The 23,073-nt window shown below is 43.8% G+C and overlaps 1 protein-coding gene across 5 annotated transcripts in view; it reads left to right on the forward strand.

Moving 5' to 3' along the window:
- Positions 1-5,897: 5,897 nt before the first annotated feature.
- WIPF1 (WAS/WASL interacting protein family member 1) overlaps positions 5,898-23,073 on the forward strand; it is a 76,136-nt gene continuing 58,960 nt past the window's right edge. For 2 of the 5 annotated variants that reach the window (XM_028123690.2, XM_028123683.2), the window contains exons 1-2: positions 5,904-5,991; positions 8,124-8,180. The gene's annotated coding sequence lies outside the window, so the exon portion shown is untranslated. Of the gene's footprint in view, positions 5,992-8,123; positions 8,181-23,073 lie in introns of all 5 variants that reach the window. The other 3 variants (XM_028123700.2, XM_028123695.2, XM_088021631.1) reach the window with 3 other exon arrangements.

Consider the following 23,073-nt stretch of genomic DNA (forward strand, 5'->3'; position numbering starts at 1 on the left):
AAAAAATGTAGGATTAAATAGTAAAACTATTAAACAAGACATAGAAAAATAAGAGATATAAATCAAAAGAGAGTCAGTAATAATGACCCTTTACGCACTGACCGTTTTAGCACTGAGTTAGATAAAATCTGTTAAAAAATACAAATAAAATAATACAAATAAAAATATAAATAGATAAAAATTTCAAAACACACAAAGTTTTTCATAATCATAGTGGGAGACTTTAATAAAATGCTTTCAGAATTTAATCATGTAGGCAAAAATACATAGGAACTAAAGACTTTTTTTTTTGCACAGGTGGAGTGAGGGAGGGGCAAAGGGAGAGGGAGAGAGAATCTTTTTTTTTTTTTTAAGATTTTATTTATTTATTTGTCAGAGAGGAAGCAGTGGGGAGCAGCAGGCAGAGGGAGAAGCAAGCTCCCTGCCCAGCAAGGAGCGCAACACGGGACTTGATCCCAGAGTCCTGGGATCATGACCCGAGCCAAAGGAAGATGCTTAACCGACTGAGCCACCCGGGAGAGAAAATCTGAAGCAGGCTCCATACCCAGCACAAAGCCAGACATGAGGCTGGATCTCATAACCCTGAGATCATGACCTGAGCCAAAATCAAGAGTTAGACACTTAACTGACTGAGCCATTCAGGCACCCCAGGAACAGAAGTTTTTAATAACATCGTTATCATTATTTACCTAACCCAACAAATAGGAAATACACCCAATTTTTTTTCTAATTTCCACATCCAGTGGGGTTATTTCCTGCTCTTTTTTGTTTAAATACACACAAATTTTTTAGAGAACATGAACCATTTACAAAAATTGATGAAATACCACACCACAAAGAAACTTTTTAGTTAACCAAGAAGTAGACATACTAGCCACATATAAAAATAACATAGCATTGAAAATTAACACAAGATGGTTCCTGCCCCCCACCTCCATCCAAGCACTTGGAAACTAAAATATGATCCTTTTAACTAATTTTTGAGTGAAAAAGGATATTACTACTGAAACGATAGACTATTCTAAATAGTCATCATAAAGAATATGATGCATCAGGGGCTCCCGGGTAGCTCAGCTCGTTAAGTGTCCAGTTCTTGATCTCAGCTCAGGTTTTGATCTCAGGATCGTGAGTTCAAGCCCCATGTTGGGCTCTATGCTGGGCATGGAGCCTACTAAAAAAAAAAAAAAAAAAAAAAAAAAGAATATGATGCATTTAAATGTGTGAGATAAGATTAAAAGTATACTTAAATTAAAAGTTAAGGGTTTATTTCAAAGGACTGGAAATCAAGCTTGTATTTTAAGAAGCTAATGAGTGAAAAAATAAAACAAAGTAGCAGGAGGGAAATAGTTAAGGGAAATTATTTACCTTTATTAGAAAAAGTCTGAATTTTCTGGGGCGCCTGGGTGGCTTAGTTGGTTAAGCATCCGACTCTTGATTTCGGCTCAGGTCGTGATCTCAGGGTCGTGAGATTGAGCCCTGTGTTGGGCTCCTCGCTAAGCAGAGAGTCTGCTTGGGATTCTCCCTCTCCCTCTGCCCCTCACCCCACTCGTGCTCTCTCTCGATCTCTCTCTCTCAAATAAATCTTTGTAAAAAAAAAAAAAAGCCTGAATTTTCTAATAAATTAGAAATAAATCAGGTTGGGCACCTGGGTGGCTCACATGGTTAAGCGTCTGCCTTTGGCTCAGGTCATGATCCCAGGGTCCTGGGATCGAGTCCCGCATCAGGCTCCCTGCTCCTTGGGAGCCTGCTTCTCCCTCTGCTTCTCTCTCTCTCTCTCTCTCTCCCTTTCTCTCCCCCTCTGTCTCTCATGAATAAATAAATAAAATCTTAAAAAAAAAAAAAGAAAGAAATCAGGTTGGCAGTAGGCAGAAGTACAGTGTTAACAGGAAAACTGCTGGGGTGAGCCTGGAAAGCTGAGTTAATGGGATAGGAGACACTGCCCCTGCCCTCATTGCCACTTAGGTTTGGTCAAGGTGAAAATCATGTGCAGAAAATAATTAGGGAACAGAATTATGTTCAGCTAAGTGCCCGTTTCTGAGGTATAGATGGTACACCTGTCTGCATCACGAGTAGCCTTAGTCCCTGAGTCTCTGGCATCAGGCAGAGCTGAATTTCCATGTTGGCCTCAGACTTATCAGAGGTCTCTGGACAGATTATTTAGCCTCTTCTACTTGGTTAGCTTGTCTGTAGAGTGGGGATCTGTAAAGTGGCAGGTGGGAAGGCCTTCGTCAGTGGCTGCCTAAAAAAGTCAGGGTAGCATCTCTTCCAGTCTCTTCTGGAGGCTGCTGAGATCATTAGGGCACTATCAGTATCTTAGTACGTCTTACACAGGAGTGGGCCGGAAAAGGGTGTTTAGAATAGCCAAGTTGTGCCTACCCGGATGAAAAGATTGGGCATTTCATCTGTGACTTTGTGAAATATGCCCGTGGTGAATGGTTGAACAAGTCTCCATCCATTAAAAGAAAAAAAATCTGTAAAGCACAATGCTGCTGAAGCAGGAGTGGTTCATGAGCTGGAGAGAAGATCCTGGCCACAGAGAGAGGAATGCTCAGTTCTGCCATGCTGCAATCAGTTGGCTTCCTGGAGTAGGAAAGGCAGAATCACAGAGTCCTTCCTGACCTGCCTCTGCTAGGTAAGCACCATGACTCCTCATCAACACGAGTGAAACCTCATCCTCACCACCCTTCAGCATCAGCACTGGGCTCCTCAGGGATGATGGTGGATTCGGGAGATCTTGAAACAGTGACACGGTAAACATCAAAGGAGTCAGAGTAAACCCAGAACAAAGTGGAAAGAATTGAACAATCCCCGCCCCCCACCTTTTGTCTATATTTAGGGCTTGATGAGAATTCGTGGTTTGAGGTAAAGTTAGAACGTATCCAGGAGTAGGTAAAAATCTTGGGGTTTTTAAAATGTCTGTAGATGTTACATATCAAAGCACTTTAATCAAAATACTTGTTCAGTGGGGGGAAAATCAGTGAAAGTCGTTAAATGATGCCTGTGGTCCAAACAAGAATTTAACTGATGGCTGTACTTGCTCCATTCCCAAGACACCGTCAACTGTAAGGTCTCCATCAACTCAATGACAGGAAAGGAGGGGGCGGAAAAAGACATAGTACTAAATGTACACCCCGATTCCAGGAATGTTAAAATATGAAGGAGAAAAACACAACCAACACAAATATTCATTTTTGGATTAAGGAAATGTAATTTCACTCAGTTGGCGATTTGGTGTTTTCTTGCTGGTAGAGGCTAAGACTAATTTTATGAAAGCAATTTAAAAAAAAAGATTTTTACGAACACATGGGGCAGAACTAATGAAAATTGAAGGCAAAAAGTGTTTTTCAGGTCCGTAGGCTTATCTTCTTTCCTTCTTGTCAAGACAGAAAAAAACAATCATGGACAATTGGAGAGGTATGATACATGATGAGCCCAGAGCATCTTGTAATGCCAGGAACTAAAGACGGGCTCAAAAACAAAATTCAAAAAATATTAAGAGGAGTGTGTCAGAGGAACACAGGAACCAACTGAAAGACCAATAGTCAAAGGTGGAGCACTTCCAACAACAAAATAAATCAAGTAGTGTTGAATTGTAACCCAAAGTATACACTAAATATCTATGAGGTCATACCGATACAAATGAATGATTGAATAAATTAATAAATGAGGAGAAGAGACAAATCTTCCATGCAGAAGAACTCCAAATAATTTGTATAGATAACTCCACCCTCAAGATTTTCCTTCCAGAAGATACAGTAAGGAAGGAGGTAAAACCTGACAAGTAAGCCGTAACTCCAGTCTTATTGTGAGAAAAACGTCAGAGAAATCCCAATTGTGGGACATTCTGCATAAAACCAGTACTCCTCAAAACTGTCAAGGTCATCAAAAATAAAGAAAGTCTAAGAAACTGTCTCCACCAAGAGGAGCCTAAGGAGACATGATGAGTAAATGTTGTGTGATGTCCTGGCTGAGATCCTGGAACAGAAAAAGGACATTAGAGAAAAAACTAAGGAAATCTAAATAAACTGTGGGCTTCAGTTAATAACACTGTATCAATATTGGCTTATTAATTGTTACTTACATATCACTCTAAATATAAAATTTCAATAGTGGGGAGACTGGGTGCGGATGGGTGGGAACTCTGCTCTCTTCTGGATTTGTCTGTAAATCCACACCTGTTCTAAAAAATAAAAGTCTGTTAAAATTTTTTAAATGCCAAAACAGAAAAAAAAATTTCACAGGCCAGGTTAGGGATTTTAAAGGAAAATTATAAAGCGTTTTGTTAAGACCGTTAAAAATTCCACATGGAACGTGGCTTGAGTAGGACATACATCACCACGTAGTTGAAAACTGGAACTGGTAGTTTAACCCAAATTGTGGCCCTTCTAAATACATTCAAATGGAGTCATTATTATTTAGTGTCTGTGTAGTATTTTGTTTTTCCAAGATAACAAAATTTTACCATTATTCCTATTTTAAAGCTAATGTCATGCTTCTAGCCATCTTGACTCAACTGGCTAACTGTACAGTTCAATCAGAAAACCAGCCATCAGCTGTCAGGCTGGTGAAACAGTTATGCATGTTTTCAGAGCCAGAAATGTAACCATGTGCTGAGACTTCAGAGCTCCACTGTGGTCCAGAGTCCTGATCTCAAGACTCCTTTCCTTACTCGGTGTTCTCACATGGAAAACTTCATGGGGGAATTATAGGGTAATATTTTCAAGACTTGGAACAGTGAGATTGTCTACAATTACCTTTCTAAAAAACAACCAAAAAAGAAAATCCCTCTAAAAGCATTTTTAAGAAAAGAATTAGGCTAGGGTAGCCAAACAACTTTGGGGTTTCTGCACTGAGTCAGGTTGTACAAATTGCAGACTATTCCCCTTGGTCCAGGACATGGTTTTACTCCCACACACCGCTTCCTACGTCCGCAAACTCCTTATGTGTGGACCTCCAGAGAGCTAGCGGAATCGTGAAAGGAGAGAGGAAGGCACTGACTGCAGGAACAAGAAAGCTAGGAACAGCACCCTGCCTCAGCTCTTCTTGTCTGCCTGCTGCGGCGGTCACAGAGCGGCATACCGGGGCTCTGGCCAGGCCAGCATCAAGGCCACCCACTGCCAGGGCTTGCATGCCTCCAAGAAACCACCACCATCCCGCAGGGAAACCAAAACCTGGCATATTTTGGAGACCATTGCGGCGGGGGGGGGGGGGGGGGGCGGTTAGAATGTCTGCCAGTTATTTAACCTGGCAGATTAAATAAGGCAGAGAGTACGTGGCTTTGTTTGCTGAACCAAGAATGAGGACACACGGTCTGATACCAGGACTGAATAGACTGGATGTGAACTTGAGACTGGCCGGGGAAATTTAGAGTGAGTAGCTCTTGTCACTGCAGGATCCAGAAATGTGAGCTGAGTCCTGGGTGTGCTTCTCCGTGGTGGTGCCCTCCAGAGAGGAGCCTGGGGACCTCCTAGGTGCAGCGCCATGGCCCAGGGCCGGTCTCTCCTGGGCAGGACTGAGAGCGGCAGTGCCGGGGCCTGTCCAGATGACAGCAGAGCACCCGGGGCTGTGCTGGGAGCAATCTGCCCCTTCTCAGCTGCTGCCCCAGCCCCACGACGGGGGACCCTGGGGCTCCAGAGTCCCTGTCTCTCCCTTACCCCCCGACCCCTGCAGGGTTCCAGGTGCCAGGAGTCCAGACCTCATTCTTCCCTGCCTTTCTCCCAGGCCAATCGTCTCTTTACCTGTGTCCCAGGGATGCCTAAAACAAGCTGGGGGACCCCTTCGGGGTGACAAAGATTCCTTTAGAAGCAGGGTTACCCCAGTGTGAAGCAAGCAACGAGACGATCTTATCACATGCCTCCGACTGCTGAGGGAGGCCATCAGAGACGGTGCAGTGAGGAAGTATAATGCATATGCGACATTTACAGGAAACCCGCTAGAAGATTGCAGGGGAACTTGAGAACTTGTCGTTTTCGGCGGATTAAAACAACACAGGTTAGTGCTTTCTATCCCCCCTGAAAAATCTCTCAGAGCCGCTCTAAAAGACCTAACTGGTTCTCTTTCCTGAAGCTGTCTCTTTTTCTAATGTGAAGAAATTGGCTCTGGCTTTGGATGTGAGAGCCGGGGCATGGCTGGGAACTACACTTTGTTAGAGGAACAAACACGGAGCCATTATTGTGAAAATGAAATTCTCATAATCTCTTGCTTCCCTCTTTGCCTTTAGAAAACAAACCTTCAGATGTTTATGAAATAACTTATGTCTTGGAATTCAGCTAAGCCTCCCCTCATGTTTACCTATTAGCACAAACCTGAAACAGGACAAATCAGCTTGTGTTCACGGGCGTTCGCCGGGCTTTCAAAGGGCGGTAGGAAACACTGAAACATTGTGTGTGAAAATATGCTGCAGGTCTAGACGCAAAAGTTTGTTGTTCTTATATACTTTTCATCTGGTAAAACGAATCTTTTGGCTTGTATTTCCTGTTAAAATAATTTCTCATATTTTTATAAATTCTTAGTTCCCATTTGTATTTTTTCTGCCCTCTCCTTTCTTCCTTCCCTTTTTTCCCTTCCCTTCTTCTACTAACATAAAGCAGGAGTAGAGAAGAAGGGGTGGGGGGCAGCTTGATTGTGAGATGAGGAAGTCCCCCGCCTGCACCCTGGTGTAGGCCAAGCGTGGGGTGGGGGCCGGGGTTCCAGCGGCACATGGCCTGAAGATGCCGTGCGGTGGGACCATCACTCAAAGCTTGGGTCGTCAGCCGGTGCCTCCTGTGTGAAGGAAGATTTCAAGAGTCTAGAGCAGAACCAGAGGGATGGTTAAAGTGTTGGAAATTAGAGCCCAGAAAGAGCTAAATGCTCCAAGGTTATTCATCCTCGGGCCCGCGAGGGACAGTCTGATAAAGAACTTCAAGTCAATAAAAGGTTTTTACACAATGGCCTGCTACTTTCAGACCTGTATGAAAAAGGAGAAGGTCTCAAATCTGAGTTAGAGGGAGTTAGAGGGTTACTACATTCTTGGACCGTTACCGAGCACTGGAACAGGCAGCCAGAGAGGTGGCTGAATCTCTTTCTGGATGTTTTTGAAAACACACTAGATTTCTTCTGTGGCTGTGTTCCGGTGTCCCAGTGTTGATAGACGTGGTGGGGGGAGTAATTAAGACAGGTTGGGATTGGGGCCTTCTTGTGCCCTCTCATCATGCCCGCCCAGCATCCTTTGAAGTGTCTGCACTGAACAAACGACGAAGGGGCGAGGGGTTAGTGGGCTCATGTGTTGTTTATATCCCAGCAATGCAAAATAACCAGGGCAGTGACGAAAGAGAAGAATCATTGTTGATTAGGTCCTCAGATGGCCACATTTTTTCCATTTTTTATGACCATGTTGTGCAAGAAAATGGAGGGGAAGCTGATAGAGTAAGGGTGGCTTCCAAGTTGGAGATCTCAGCCCCAGGGGTTTCAGAAGCCCTGCACTGGCCCCGAGAGAGGCAGCGGCATTTCCATGGGGGAGGGGGGCGTGGTGGAGGAGAGGTTGGACTTCATTGGTGTTTGGGGCCCTTCGCACCGATCACCACCTGGAGGACACGCACGCACGCATGCACGTACACAGCGGGGCACTGCAGCAGGAAGGGCTCTTGCACGTGGCACCAGGCATGCCCCTGACACCAGAAAGAGGCTCCCAAGTTCGTGGTGACTGGCCATCCCTAGAAGGAGCTCTTCTTTCGGTTTTGTTTTGCTTTTTCAGTTGGTCATAGAGCTTTGTTGTTCAGGGAGTTTTGTAATCTGCTGCACATAGTAGAGAAGGGCTTTTTTATTTTGTTAGAATACTTTCCAGATGGATCTGATGTCTCTTTTGTTAATGCATCCTTCCAAAAACTGTTTCCATTTATTCTGGGGGCATCTGTTCTCTCCCTGGCCATTTCTCACCCCCTTCTCCAACTTTCCACCTTCACTGTGGTCCTTTGTGTTTGAGATACAAGAGAAGGTTTATAAAGTAGATTGTTATTTTGTGGCACCTCTGGGTTCTAAACCTGGAAGTATATCTGGAAAACAAAGGACATGGGATGGCACAGGGTGGTCAGTCATGATGGATGGTGGAGGGCACCTTGAATATTAATCTAGTTTGTAATTTTTAGACAGGAATCACTGCCAAGTTGCACTGAGTTCAGTTTGAAGGCCAAGAGCAGAAAGAGGTAAGTGGTCACCTCTTCTCTGGAGAGAACATAGTGAATTTTAGGGGGAAGGAGGACTGTGTGGGCATGCTACTGAATTCTCTAAGGAAGAGGAAGGAGGCTGACTCTGCAGAGTCCTCTTCTCCTGGACCCGGACGTGGAGCCGTGCCCGGAATCCCAGGTAGCGGAGCGACACTTCAGAGGCGGCCTCCACAAATCAGGGGGTTGTCGGAGCTTCACAAGCATGCAGCGGGGAGATATACAACACATGCATGCTAGTAGGGAAAAAGAAAATAAAACATGAAACTTTGATGAGTGCGGCTTTTACAGTTGGATTCATCATTGGTCATTTTGAGTCGTCATCACCAAGTCTGGAGGCCCAGCTCTCTGGGCTTCTCAGAGAGATGTTTCTGGATGCGTAGGAAGTCTTAACAGTCGTCATCACCGTCCTACTGGGAAATACTGGGAGCTGCAAGTTGTTGTTTTAATTGCGTTGAAATAGACATAACATAAAATTTGCCATCTTAACCACTGAATGTGTATGTAGTTCAGTAGATGGGAACTCTGTACCCATTAGGCAACTCCGCCTTCTTTGCCTCCCCCACCCCAGCCCCTGGCAACCACCCTTCTCCTCTGTTTCTGAGTTTGACTGCTCTGAGTACCTCGGATAAGTGGAGTCATAGAGTATCTGTCTTCTTGTGACTGCTTTATTTCACTTAGTGTCATGCCATCAAGGTTCCCCTGTGTTGTAGCAGGTGTCAGAATGTCCTTCCCTCCGGAGACTGATATTCTATTACATGGATAGACCACATTTTCTTTATCCATTCAACTGTAGGACGGCATTCGGGCTGCTTCCACCTCTGGCTGTTGTGAATTATGCTGCTGTGAATTAGATGTGGAAATATGTCTTTGAGACCCTGCTTTCAGTTTTTTTGTGTACATAACCCAAAAGGGATATGGAGGGATCATAAGGTAATTGTGTTTTAAATTTTTTGATGCAATCGCCACCCCATTTTCCATAGCAGCCACACCATTTTACATTCCCACCCGCAGTGCACGAGGGTTCCACTTTCTCCACATCCTAGTTGGTACTTGTTATTTTCTGGTTTGTTTTTTCATAGCAGCCATCCTAGTGGGTGTAAGATGATATCTCATAGTTTATTTTTTTTAACATTTCTTTATTTGAGAGAGAGAGTATGAGAGGGGGAAGGGTCAGAGGGAGAAGTAGACTCCCTGCTAAGCCTGGAGCCCGATGCGGGACTAAATCCCAGGACTCCGGCTGGGATCATGACCTGAGCCCCTGAGCCAAAGGCAGACGCTCACCTGACTGAGCCACCCAGGGGCCCCGTATCCCATAGTTTTGATTCGCATTCCCCTAATAATTAGTGATGTTGAGCATCTTTTTATGCTTGTTGACTATTTATATATCTTCTTTGGAGAAATGTTTGTTCAAGTCTCTTGTCCATTTTCTTTTTTTTTTTAAGATTTTATTTATTTATGTAAGAGAGAGAGAGACACAGTGGGAGAGGGAACACAATCAGGGGGAGTGGGAGAGGGAGAAGCAGACTCCCCGCTGAGCAGGGAGCCTGATGCGGGGCTCGATCCCAGGACCCTGGGACCATGACCTGAGCCAAAGGCAGAGGCTTAACGACTGAGCCCCCCAGGCACCCCCCTTGTCCATTTTCTTAATGAGGTTATTTGGTTTTTGTTGTTGAGTTGTGGGAGTTCTTTATCTATTATAGCTATCAGGGAACCATAGATTTTTAAAGTATTGTATGTGCAGGTTCTAATGTCCACATCATCTTCTATGAGCCAGTCACCTCCTGTGGTATATACACCCTTGGAAAAGACCATGAGTTTCAATAATATGATTTTTTTTTCAACAATATGATTTTTATCTTGACTCTGAAATGCTTCACAAAATCTCAGTCATTTTCAGCTGATAAGCAGTTCAGTTTTTAAGAGCTGACAAGGATGAAGGAAGGAAATGAAAGGGAAGAGAAGAGATAGAGGGGGGAGTGCTATTTATTCCTTCCAGGATTGATACTTTTTGGCTACGTAATCTTCAGGAAAAAGCCTTCTCCTCGATTCTGATGACTAACACCAGACTTCATGCGGGAATAAACACACTTTCTGAGAATCATCCAGTAATTATGTCTTCTTATACCACCCTCCTTCCAAACCGACAGACTTGAAGATACCTCAGATTACAAGTTGGTTATCATTTTCCTTCATGAATGCTTCAAACAAAATGTTATATTTTTCTTCTGAGTACTAAGGACCCAAAGAGGACTTGAGCTATTGTGCTGGAAAAGGAACAAGAGCAGTAAGACTGTTCTGGAGGCATGGCCATGCTATTTGTTTAGATTACAGATTTTTTGTAAGGAAATGCTTGGGAAGATGTGATGGACAGCCTGACACAGTGCTCTGTGGTTCTTCTTTGGCTGGAGCTGCTGTCTTCTAAATAAAATATCATTAGTGCTCGTGTGTCCTCTGACATTTCCGAGGAAGGGATTGCCCTGTATGTTTGGTGGATTTTTCACTCTGCCTTTCTTTCTTTCTTTTTTTTTTTTTTTAAGGATTTTATTTATTCATTTATTTATTTGAGAGAGTGCGCACATGCGTGCAGGGGGAGGAGCAGAGGGGGGAGAGAGAATCTCAAGCATAATCCACCCTAAGTGCAGAGCCCTGGGGGTGGGGGGGTGGGGACGTAGGGGTGGGGGGGAGGGACGCGATCTCAATACCCGGAGGTCATGACCTGAGCCAAAACCAAGAGTCGGTCACTCAACCGACTGAGCCACCCAGGCGCCCCTCATTCTGCCCTTTCAATTTCCTTCCATTTTCTTCATTAGTTAGAAAGTTCTTGCTATTTTCCCCCAAAAAAGCCTCTTAGGGTCTCCCTCCCCACCAAAAAGGCATTTTTTTTTTTTAAGACTTTATTTATTTGAGAGAGAGAGAATGAGAGAGAGAGAGAGCACATGAGAGGGGGGAGGGTCAGAGGGAGAAGCAGACTCCCCACTGAGCAGGGAGCCCGATGCGGGATTCGATTCTGAGACTCCAGGATCATGACCTGAGCCGAAAGCAGTCGCTTAACCAACTGAGCCACCCAGGCGCCACCACCAAAAAGGCATTTAGACAAGAAAATGACAAGAATGGTTGCATTTGTTTGTTTATGAAAGGACAAAGAAGGCTTTTCCTCAAAAATAGTAAACTAGGCAAGGTTGAGTCCTTGAATGGAACCTTATATGGTGCACAATTGGAGAGAGGCCCCTATTCCTGGCTTACGTGCCTATGCCAATTCCACTAGGAGGTATTCATACATCACTAACACTGTAATTTCTCAATACTAAATAAAAGTTACTGCTTTGACAGTAACTAGCTAGATACTTACCAGAGTCTGGTCTGTTTTGATATTTTCTGGTATGAATTTGGTTTCCTTTCTACTTTTGTTTGTGTCTGGATTTTAATAATATGTCATATTTTAAGCTCACTCATTGTATTGTTTTGTAATCCTAGTGTGGCTTAAAAATAAAGAGGTTTTTTTTTTGTAGTAGTAGTTTACATGTTTGCACACACATGTGCATGTACACATACAAATATATATATATATTTTTTTAATAGGGTAAAAATTCTTGAGGGCATGTATTTTCTCAACTAAAAGTCATTAGATGATATCTTGGAACCTACAGTTCTTTGGAATATGCAGCTAACTCTAGGCTAGGAGGTTGTGCATATAGATTCATTTGGACAGTTTGCTAATGGTTTGTAAATCACTGATTTATTAAATGGTGATTTCTTTGATTCCCAGGCCAGCTGTAGGAAGCTTTGGTCTTCCTCAAAGGCTTTAAAGACCTGGAGCATGAGCCTCCTGAGTCCTGAACACTGGGCGTGGGAGCAGTAGAGGGGAGGCACAGTCCCTGGCCAGCTTGCTGCGCAGAAGGCTGCACGGGGTGCTGTTCAAGGAGGGGACTCATGTTCCAACTCTGCCTTCTCACTGCGGTGTGGCTCCTTAGCGAAGTCCCAGTTGCAGAAGTCATTTCGCTAAATGAACATTCTTGATGAACTGCCACCAGGGCTTCGCCTAAAACCTTTTCAAAGCCAACGTGTGCCTTCACTTTTTCTCTCCTTCCCTCTGCATTTCCTCTCCCTTCTGCTCTTCCGTCTCCTGCCAGTCCTTGCCCATCGCCCTGTGAAAGGTCAGGCCGCCGCTCACCTGGACAGCATGCTGCCTCCTCCAGTCCCGTCTCAGCTTTCCGTGCCTCTTCCCCAGAGCAGTCAATAACCCTCCTGCAAAGCAGGGACAAATCAAGGCTGATGGTTTGTTCCCAATAAATCATCAGAATAAAAATGTTGGAGAGGTTGTATACGGCAATAATAACTTGGAAAAAAAAAAAAGAATGTTGTTACAAGATAAATCCTGACAAATCAGGAAGAGTCGATAGTTTACTTTTTAAAAACTTCGTTTAAGGATTCATAAGGAGGTAGCAGTAGGGGAAAAGGAATTGAAAAGGCCAGAGGATAATTTGCTCTGAAAGACGAAAATGCTGAGTTATTCAAAAACTATTTTTTTCTCTTAATTCGGTGCCAGGAACATCTGGCCTTGGGAAAAGTTTAGGAAAAGGGGCTTTCAGATGCTGTTGTCATTATTTAAAAACTTAGGTAGGTAAGGAATAGAATCCTAGGTTTTTCCAAATAGAAGGGACCTTCAAGAGTCCAGTCTTCTCATTTTTCGATTTGGAAGCTGAGGCTCAGAAAGGTTAGAGGTGACTTGTCTTTGTTAAAATAGCTAATTAGTGTGCGCAGTGAGCATAGACCAAGGCTCCTGACTCCAGCGTGGGTCACCAGCTGCAATGATGAGAGGCTCAAGGACTGGGAATCTGGGACACCATCTACAGGGCTAGACTCATGCTAAGTGAGAGTAGATCAAGAAACGAAGGGGCTTATGAACTCCCCAAACTCCAGCTACATGGCCTTTGTGTAATTCCTGGAAAACAGCACAGAATACAGCTAGTATATAGGTAAGTATAATGTAGGTATTATAGCACGGGGAGTATAGATGAGTGGGCACCTAATCTATCCCACCTGCAGAAAGTTTGTGTGCAGTGAACCATAGAGCAAAATATAGAAAGGAAAACTTCCCAGTGGTTTCCCAGGATTGGCCAGGAAGAGGGTCCCTGTACTGTGTGGACATGAATATGGATTGAGAGGGGTTGTCTGTTGTGAAGTTTGGATGAAGACCAGGGCTTACCATGGCCCAAATTAAGGAGCCCTCAAGAGGCTTACCCATCCTTAGCCCTGATTCCAAGATCCCTGTACCACTTTCTGCACACTAATTCAGCTTCCTGAGTACTACCACTTCAGAAGGGTATATTCTGGAGAGTGGACATGGCCACTGGAAAGAAATGACAGTATTTGTGAATTCTGGTGTGCCCAGAAGCCTCTTGTGAATTTGTAATGTGGGCCAGTCATTTTGAGTCTGATCTCTGTGGCTCCCAGATAAAAGGGAGGTTTTAGGACTTCTATGACAAAGTCCCTGTGCTCAGAGTGTGGTGATCTCCCTCTCCCCTGTAATGCCACTCTTCAGGGTCATTCCTCGGCAAACAGCAGCCTCTCCTCAGTGTTGGTCCTACTTCTTTGTCACTATAAAAAGAAGAAAATGATATATAATATGTGGGTCCTATTGGACATTTTTGGATACTGGTTGTTTTATGGTGTTTCCGGGGGGGGGTTGCCCTTTTTGTGGGGAGGGCATTTTCCTTTAATTCAGAAATATTATTGAGCATCTTCCCTGTGGATCTTTCATTCTAGTTGGGGATGTGGGCAATAACAATAAATTTAATAAATAGTATGTAATGTGGTGGACTACAAGGTTAGAAAGTACTGAGTTCTGTAGGAAAAGAAGTACAGCGGGGTGAGGGGGAGCAGGAATGCAGTGGAGCGTGTGGATCTAGGTGTGGTGGTTAGGGTGGCTGTCAAGGAGAAGGTGGTCCTTGAGTGAAGACTTGGCCAAGGTGAGAGAATTGGCCTTGCAGGTAGATACCTGGGGGAAAGCACAAGGGCCTTGAGGCAGGAGCATGCCTGACATATTCAAGGAAAAACAGGAGCCAGTGTGGTGAGGACAGAGTGAGGAGGAGACAAGGGGAAGGTGAGATTCCTGAGGGCCTGGTAGCCTTTATAGGAGGGAGCTTTGGGAGAACTTCAACAGAGAGGCGATGATCTGGCTTTACAGCCAGGCTACTATATTGAGGATAAACTGTGGGAGAGCAAGAGTAGAAGGTAAGACCAGTTAGGAGACTGTTGCCATCCCTCCGTGAGAGCCGATGGCGCCTTGGACCAGGGTGGCAGCATAGGCTGTGGTGAGGAGTAATTAGAGTCTGGTTCTTTAGAAGGTAGAAACACAGGAGAACTATTGGATTGAACAATAATAAGCATTAGAGAGGAGTCAAGGAAGACTCCAAAGAAGCAAAGGAAGAATGGAAATGGCATCCAACTGGAAGGCTGTAAGTAGAGCAGGTGGAGGTAAGGGAGAGGTACAGAGTTTAGTTTGGGATTTGTTGGGTCTGAGCTGTCCGGTAGACAGACATCACATGGAGATGTTAAGTAGGCAGTTGGATATACATGTCTAAACATAAGAGTTAGAATCCTAGAAGAATTCATCTTTCTTAATGGTCTTAATGGTTCCACAGTACTCACAGAATCTGTAGCTTCTAAAACTCCTGTTGAAAATGCAGAATGGGACTCTGCCTCAGGACTTATTCCTTGATTGATTTCTTGCATAAACAAGAGTGGAAGGGTCAGGATTTTTGTTTTAGGTCTTGCCTTTCACTGCTTTAGCCCCAGTGATTCCATAATTATGTTAAAGAAAAAAAAGCAAAGTGGGCAAAAGCGATGTTTATTTTTTTCAAATGCTCAGTATCTAGTTCTTCTTTGCACATATGTCAAGGCAATCGGAGAAAATATTATGGTTGTTTTCATCTTTTAATGTTGATGTAAATATTATCTTGATAATTGAAATTGCATTTATTATAATTGAGACAGACATTAGCTAGTTAGCCTGAGTGGCTCAGTTGGTTAAGTGTCTGACTTCAGTTAGGGTCATGATCTCAGGGTCCTGGGATCGAGCCCTACATCGGGCTCCCTGCTCAGCGGGGAGCCTGCTTCTCCCTCTCCCTCTACCCCTCCTCTGGCTTGTGCTCTCGCTGCCTCTCCTCTCTCTCTCTCTCAAATAAATCATCTTAAATGTAAATATTAATGAATTAATCTCTGCTAGCTATTTCCCTGGGGAAAGGAGGTTTGTTACCTGCATTCAATAGGGAGAATTCTGAGTTCTTAAGAGTTGGCTTGAAGTCTGTGCAGAGCTTATATTTTGACCTCTAAATTCACTTTTTGTCTGCTTTTTAGTCAGCTTGAGTGAACAGAAAGGATCTATTGTAGAAATACCTAAGTTGGTAAACTGGAATAATACCAGCAGTTCCTATCCCAGAGACTAAAAGTTTTTCTTCTCGATCTTGGGCTCAGTGTATAAGAAGAGCATCTATCAAACATGTCTTCATCTCGTTTGTCCCTTGACCAGCCTATGAGGCAGGCACTATATGAGGCGCACTTTGCCTCAGAGAGGGAAGTCACTGGTCTGCTGCCCACAGAGCTGGAATTTAGACCCAGGACTGTGTCCAAAGCCTCTCCTAATCTGCCTTCCAGAAGCATGGAGCTAAGTAAAACCAACCAGACCATTTTAGTAAAATAATGTAGACCAAGAGACGATGAGGAATGACCTCTTTTGGATGTACGTAAAACGGGGCTCCATTCAGGAATTTCAGGTACTTGCTAAACCTATTCTTGAAATGAGAGGATACATGAAAAAAGTCTCTTCTTTTGTCCTATACCCCATCCAGTGGTGGGGCTTCTTGGGTGGTATGACACCTATAGACAGAGAACATGCTCCTCCATCAAACCCACAGGGAAACACCCAACTGTGTTTTGCATAAAAGTCTGTTGGTGCCCGCTGGCAGCAGCTGCCCCAGGCTGCCCCTGGAAGGTGCTTGAGAGCCAGGAGACTATAGCCAGCCTTGAGGAGACCTGAGTGCAGGATTCCAAGAGCCTCCAATACCTCACCTCAAGGCTCAGGAAGGAGGCTGGGCTCTATCCCCACAGTACAGGCCACATGGAGTACTGAAGGGTGACAGAGTCAGCTCCCACACCAGTAACCCTCTACGGGGACTTGGGGAGGAGGAGCTCCCACCTCCGCGGTTGATATCCAGTCTGTTTGCACTGGTACAGCCATGCTGGTTACTAAAATACTGAGAAGCTCCAACACCAGTTGGTGAATCATCACCAACCTCAGACAACTGAGTGCACCCCTGGACCCGCAAGATGTGTCTCGTAATTCAACAACTAAGGGTTAGTGTCTAGCACAGCATGGGGTGCCCCAGGACTGGGAGACATCGATTGGTTAATGACTGTGTCTTATTGGTTGTTGGATATTTTGAATATAACCCATGTCCCACCCCAATAAAATGGAACACTGAAGGCATTTCATTGAGTAGGTGATGCCAAATTTCATTTGGGGTCCAAGAGGGCAAAATTTAAGCCTATGATTGTGTCCCATGGTCATTGCTTCTCTGATATGGACCTGTTGATAGCATCCAGGCTATTCTTCACTATCTAAAAGGAAAATCCCTAAGTGGTTTATGGATGGAAAGGTAATAATAAGCAGAGGTCAAGAAAGTAGGCCTGGAAACATAATTTTGATTCATGTTTTTAGAGGGCCCAAGTTTAAGAAGATTGAATTTTACAGGAACACAGTATCTCCCTCTACTTGCCTTCTACTCCAGTCCTACCTATCATTAGAAAAGTGGTTATCACTTCAAAACATGGCTTGTTTGTTCCCATAGATCATTTGGTGACCACCTGCCCAGAGGAGGTGAAAGGTTCATTATAAGCCAGGCTCCACTAAGCCAAACACTTGCCTTTTGCAGCTGTGGGAATGGTTTTTAAAGTCAATTTATTTCTGAGCTGGACTAACAGTACCTCATGGTTTAAAAAACAAACAAACAAAAATGGAATCTTTTGTAAACACAGTAAATGCCCACACATGGGGGATTCCAGGGGTATGTGAGGAATCCTTGTGCCCATCTACAGAGCATCAAACTGGCTTTTAGATGGTGCAAGATATGCTGCATCCTTTATCACGGGAGTTTTTAACCTAAAGTCTGTGAGTTGGATGGGGAAAATAGCACATTTTTATTTTCATGAACCTCTAACCGAAATTTTGCATTTCCTTCAATTGTGAATGTAGCCCACAAACTGCAATAGTATTAGCAGCACTTGAGGTATCATCACCAATAAAAGTCATAGATACTTTATGTCATTAGGTGGTGGGCTGCTTCCAAGATGGCCCCCAATGATCCCCACCCCCTGAAATTCACACTCATATTTAAATCCCTCCCTTTAAATGTGGGCTAGTTTTAGTGATTCCTTTATACTGAACAAGATGCAGCAGAGAGGATAAGATGTCCCTTCTGAGATTTAGTTATAAAAAGACTGGTGTCCATCTTGGGGGCTTTCTGGCACTCTTTTGTTTATTCTGAGGGAAGCTAACTGCCATGTGATGAGCTGCCCTATAGAGGGACCCACATGGCAAGGACCTGAGGGAGGCCTTTGACCAATAGCCAGGAAGGAACCTACACTTGCCAACACATAAGTAAGCCTAGAAACAGATTCTCCCCTAGTTGAACCTTGAGATGAGAACACAGCCCCAGTTGCCACCTTAACTGCAGTCTTGTGATAGACCTTGAGCCAGAGATACTCAGCTAAGCTATGCCCAGATTCCTGACCCACAGATACTGTGATATAATATATCTGTTGGTTTAAATTACTTAGTTCTGGGGTAACTTGTTGCATAAGAATAGATAACTTACACTAAGACTTGTAAATAGTCCTAGAGATCTAATACACTGTATGGTGAATGTAGACAACAATAATGTATTATAATGATCAAACTTGCTAAGAGACTACAACTTAATTATTCCAACTACTAAAAAGAAAGGGTGATTATGTAATCTGATAGAAGTACTAATAATTGCTATAATAGTAGTCATATTACAATATATAAATTAGCATATTGTACACCTTAAATTTATACAGTTATACCTCACATACCATTCAATTCAAAAAGAAGAAATAACTTCTGTACAGTTTAATATCAGATATCTCCAAATATTCTTTACCCTCATTATTATTTCAAAATTATAGTAGTTATTAGACTGGCCACTAGATCTTACTGTTGAATTAATAAACAAGCACATATATTAATTTATAATACATCTGTTTTAGCCATATTAATGCCATGCATCCCAATCTACCAGTTCTTAAAGTCATCAGACTTTTCAAATAGTTCATAACTGAAAATTAAGCAGTTGGCAAGAAATACAACACCTCTTAGGAGGGCCCCATGCTAGGCATTATAGTTGTTTCTGCCTTGTGATGTTGCTAGTCAAAAGCTCAAAACCCAAACTTATCAGCTCTATAACCTCTGGAAAATTTAAGTGAAGATAATAGCATCCTTAGAGGCAGGGCTGATATTGAAAATATCTAACAGCTGGTGGGCACAAGTGCTAACCAGTCAGAATAAAAGCCAGCCTAAAAAACATCCAGTGACCATCGGTCTGCTTATAGGAGCGCGGGGCTTCCATGAGGCGTGCGGCCACCATGTTTCAGCCCCATCTGATGCGCAGCCTTGCTCTCTCACCGCCTGCGATGCCATCCTCCCCACTCTGCCCAGTCGACTGCTTTCAGGCTCAGGCACAGTCATGCGTCCGCTCCTGTGTGAAGTCCTCCACGTCCATGGCTCTGCCCCTGCCACCGCACCTTGTGCGTCCCTCCCCCACCCAGTCACGTGCATTAGGATTTGTTCACACGCCTTCCTGCCCCCCCTCCCCAGAAGGAATCCCGCATTTCTCTCCTTGGTTCTCTTCCCCCTGCTCCCCCAGCACCCGGCACCGTGCCCGGCCACGGTATAGTCTCAGTGAATGCCGGCTGGATGGGAGGGTAATCGATCGACGCTGAGTATTTTAATGGTTCCAGAAGAAAATATCTGTTCTAGATTGGAGCGGGGATCTTAAGAATAGAGCAGTACTCACATGTGAGTTTTGGCCTGTCTATAAAACAGTTTATTCTCACTTGTGTCATGAAGATAAAACAGAATCTAGAACACTAATGGTTTCTTTTCCAAATGTGTTCTTATGCTATTTTTCCCTGTGTTTTTTCACTCTGATAACAATGATTTGTTGCTTCCATTAGGCCATCAGCCCATTCTAAAGAAACGATTTATGGGTCAAGACAACTAGTTCTAGTTCAGAGTCGAACACATTACCCGGGTCACTTAACCTCTCTGAGGTTTGGTTACCTTATTTATAAACTGAAACAGTTTGCTCAGTGATCTCTAAACTACTTTCCATTTCTAAAATTATGAGATATTTTAAGGTTTCAAGGGCTTGAAGTTGGGGACTGTGGATGATAGGCTTGTTTTGCTCTTGTTTGTAAGTGGCCCATGTGAAATTTTGCTGAGGAACACACAGTTTAAATATACGCTCTGTTCTGACCCACTGAAGAAACCAAATTAACATACAGATTTTCTTTTTTTTTTAAGATGTATTTATTTATTTGAGAGAGAGAGAGAGCATGAACAGGAGGGAGAAGAGGGAGAAGGAGAGAGGAACTCAAACAGATTCCACGCTGAGTGCGGAGCCCGATGTGGGGCTCAGTCTCATGACCCTGAGATCACAACGTGAGCTGAGACCAAGAGTCAGAAGCTTAACTGAATGCACTACCCAGGTGCCCCGATAAAGATGTTCTAGAACTAGGGGTGCCTGGGTGGTTCAGTCGGTTAAGAGTATGCCTTCGGGGCGCCTGGGTGGCTCAGTTGGTTAAGTGTCTGCCTTCGGCTCAGGTCATGATCCTGGAGTCCCAGGATCGAGTCCCGCATCGGGCTCCACGATGAACAGGAAGCCTACTTCTCCCTGTCCCGCTCCCCTTACTTGTGCTTGCTCTCTCTCTGTGTGTCAAATACATACATAAAATCTTTTAAAAAATAAAATAAAGATTTCCTAAAATATAATATTCATTGTTGGCAAGAGTATGGTGAAAGGGGCTTTCTTTCTTGATGCCAAAGGGAGTAGAAGCCTTCCCTGTGGACCGTTTGCACTGTGTATCAAGAGAGTTTAAATTGTTCAAACCCTGATCTAGTACTTCTTTTTCTATAATTTTTCTATTGCATAATCCTAGTTGAACACACTGATATTAGCACATTTATAAAAGTAAAGTGAGGGATAACTAAATGACCGGCAACAGGAGAATGTTCAATAAATTTTGGTATAGGCTATCATGCAGACCATGTTTTCAAAGAGTATTTCGTGGCATGAAAGGATCACCAAAACTGGATTCAAAACTACATACATCATATTCCTAATTTTAAAACATTCTATATGTATCACGACTAGAAGGAAATATTCCAAAAAGTTGATAATATGTATTTCTACCTAGTAGGATTATAGGTAATTTATCTTCTTTAGACTTGAGTTCACCATTTCCCACAATAGACTGGTACTTTTGTAATACAGTCATAAAACAATCATTTAAAACGTATTAAAAGCCTGTCAGACGCAAAGCAGGGTGCTGGTGCTGTAGGTTTGGAAAGATGACAAGATGTGACACCTGGTGTCTGGGAGCACCATCTTGCAAGTGCTATAGACGTAAATAATACCTGTGTGGCGGGAATGAGGATCCATGCCGTGAACAAGTTGCCAACAGTGAAATATGGTAGAATGGAGGAAGAGGCCATGGTTCATGTCTCTGAGACGCCGTCAGGCTGGCAGGAACCCTGCAGTACCGCCTGTAGGTAGATAATCGGCCAGAGCTGTTTCCAGCCAGTGTGAGCACAACTTGCTGCCACCCCTTAGGCTGACTCAGACGCAGAGTCCTAGGAAGGAAGACCTTCAAAGAAGCCATCTTTACCATGTCTGTCATTGTTCTGGTGATTTTTTTAAAACGTGCTTTTTAGGCATTATTTTAACGATGATACAATATATTAGGATACAATATATTATTAGGCAAAAATAGGACACAGTGTGTAAAAAGATGGTAAATAGTATGTATTATGCATGAGGTCATGGAAGTATGACCTTAGAGTGTAAATACTGGCAGCACTCTCTGGTACGGGGCTGTGTGCAGAACCAGTCTTTCTCTCTGAAGTACTAAGGTTCCTGAGAGCTAGGATTGGGCTGATTCTTTTGCTTCCAAAGCTCGTAGTAGTTCCTGGCACACAGTAAGCATTACATAGTTCTTGAATTAATAAATATATACTTAAGTTACTAAGATTCATAATGAGTGGAGCCAAGAAAAATGCTAATTGTGAGACAGTAGGAGAGCAAAAAATAGACCCCCTGTCAGACCTCCTTAATAGCGGGTCTTTATCGTAAGGATGGGCAGTAAAGAGCACAGGAAACCCGGGACTGCGCCACATGCAGGCGCACACTGGTTAGAAGCCTGGGCTCTGGAGCCAAGCCATTTGAGTTCCAGTTGTGTCTCTGCCACTTACGAGCTGTGTAGCCTTGGTCGAGTTACTTCTCTGTGCTTCAGTGTCATCATCATCATCATCTTCATCATCATCATCAGCATCATCATCATCTATGTAATAGAGTTATTGTGAAAATTGAATGAGTTAATACTTGTAAAAGTGCCTAAAACGATCCTAAGCACGTAGTAAGGGCACAATAAATGTTAGCTGTTCTTGTTGTTATGGTTAGCATTGGTACCGTAGCATTATTGAACTCTACAGTGCAGCTTAGGTACCTGGAAAACCACAATGTGCCCTCAGGCCCAGAAGATGGGTCATCTCCTCTCCCATGTCCCCCAATTAACTGGCCCAGCTGTTCCTGTCTCGTCTCATTTCTCTGGTGTGACTGCATGACTGCCTGTCCCCACGATTTCCAGTTCATACTTCTGAGATGACGAGGAACCTGACTGCCTCGTCTGAACAGACTTTGGCGTGTGTGGCCAGCTCAGTGTGCTCTCCAGCAGGAAGACTGGCCTCTCCTGGGCCAGGGGCCTGCCCTTGTCCAGTCGGCCTTGGCTGGGGTGGGTTCAGCTGCAGCTGATCTCAGAAGGGAAATGTAGGCACAAAGGAAGTTCTTGTGATCATGGAATTTTAAATTATTCTGCAAAGAGGACTCAGAGAACAAAGAAAGGGTAAAAAAGCAAAATAAAAGCAAAAGCAACGTAACACTTTTGGAGAGACAAGATGACTTTTGGCATTTTCCACCTGCCATCCGATTCATTTTCTAAGGGCTGTTGGTTACTGTTCGGAGCCACAAAAGACATCATGTGACTAAGCAATGTGAAAATGAGGTGAAACCTTAGAGGCCATACTGGAACCTCTGTCTTTCTAGGCCACGACCCTTCCACCTCCGTAGCACCTCATGTGGCACCTTGTCTACTTCGTGGTGTCTCATTCGAGCCTTTCCATGCCATGGACCAGCAAACCTAAGATGGTATATAAACTGCACATAGAAATGCCAGTGGGCCTTCTAATTATTTTCTGTAGCTGAATGATCCCTTTGGGAAAGCTCATATGGAGGACATGGCTGTCACATGGTGCATGTTCTCAGAGACCATATTTCTTTCACCGTCACTGCCACGGATCTGCATCTCTTCACCCCTGCCCGTGTCTTCAGGGTGATCGGAACAATGACATTTCACTTCCTGGAGCAATAATAATAGCTAAAGTTTATTGTGCCGTTACTATGTGCTAAGGATCGTTCTAGGCACTTTTACTTTTGCTTTAAGACCCACCCTAGCGCTTGAGTTGAGTCAAGTCTGGCAGAAATGGCTGTTTGCTCCAAGGCCTATATAGCTCTGG

The sequence above is a fragment of the Eumetopias jubatus genome, unplaced genomic scaffold (genome assembly GCF_037043125.1).
Source record: "Eumetopias jubatus isolate StellerSeaLion01/CBP00866 unplaced genomic scaffold, mEumJub1_p1.0 scaffold_3, whole genome shotgun sequence".
Classification (NCBI taxonomy): Eukaryota; Metazoa; Chordata; class Mammalia; order Carnivora; family Otariidae; genus Eumetopias; species Eumetopias jubatus.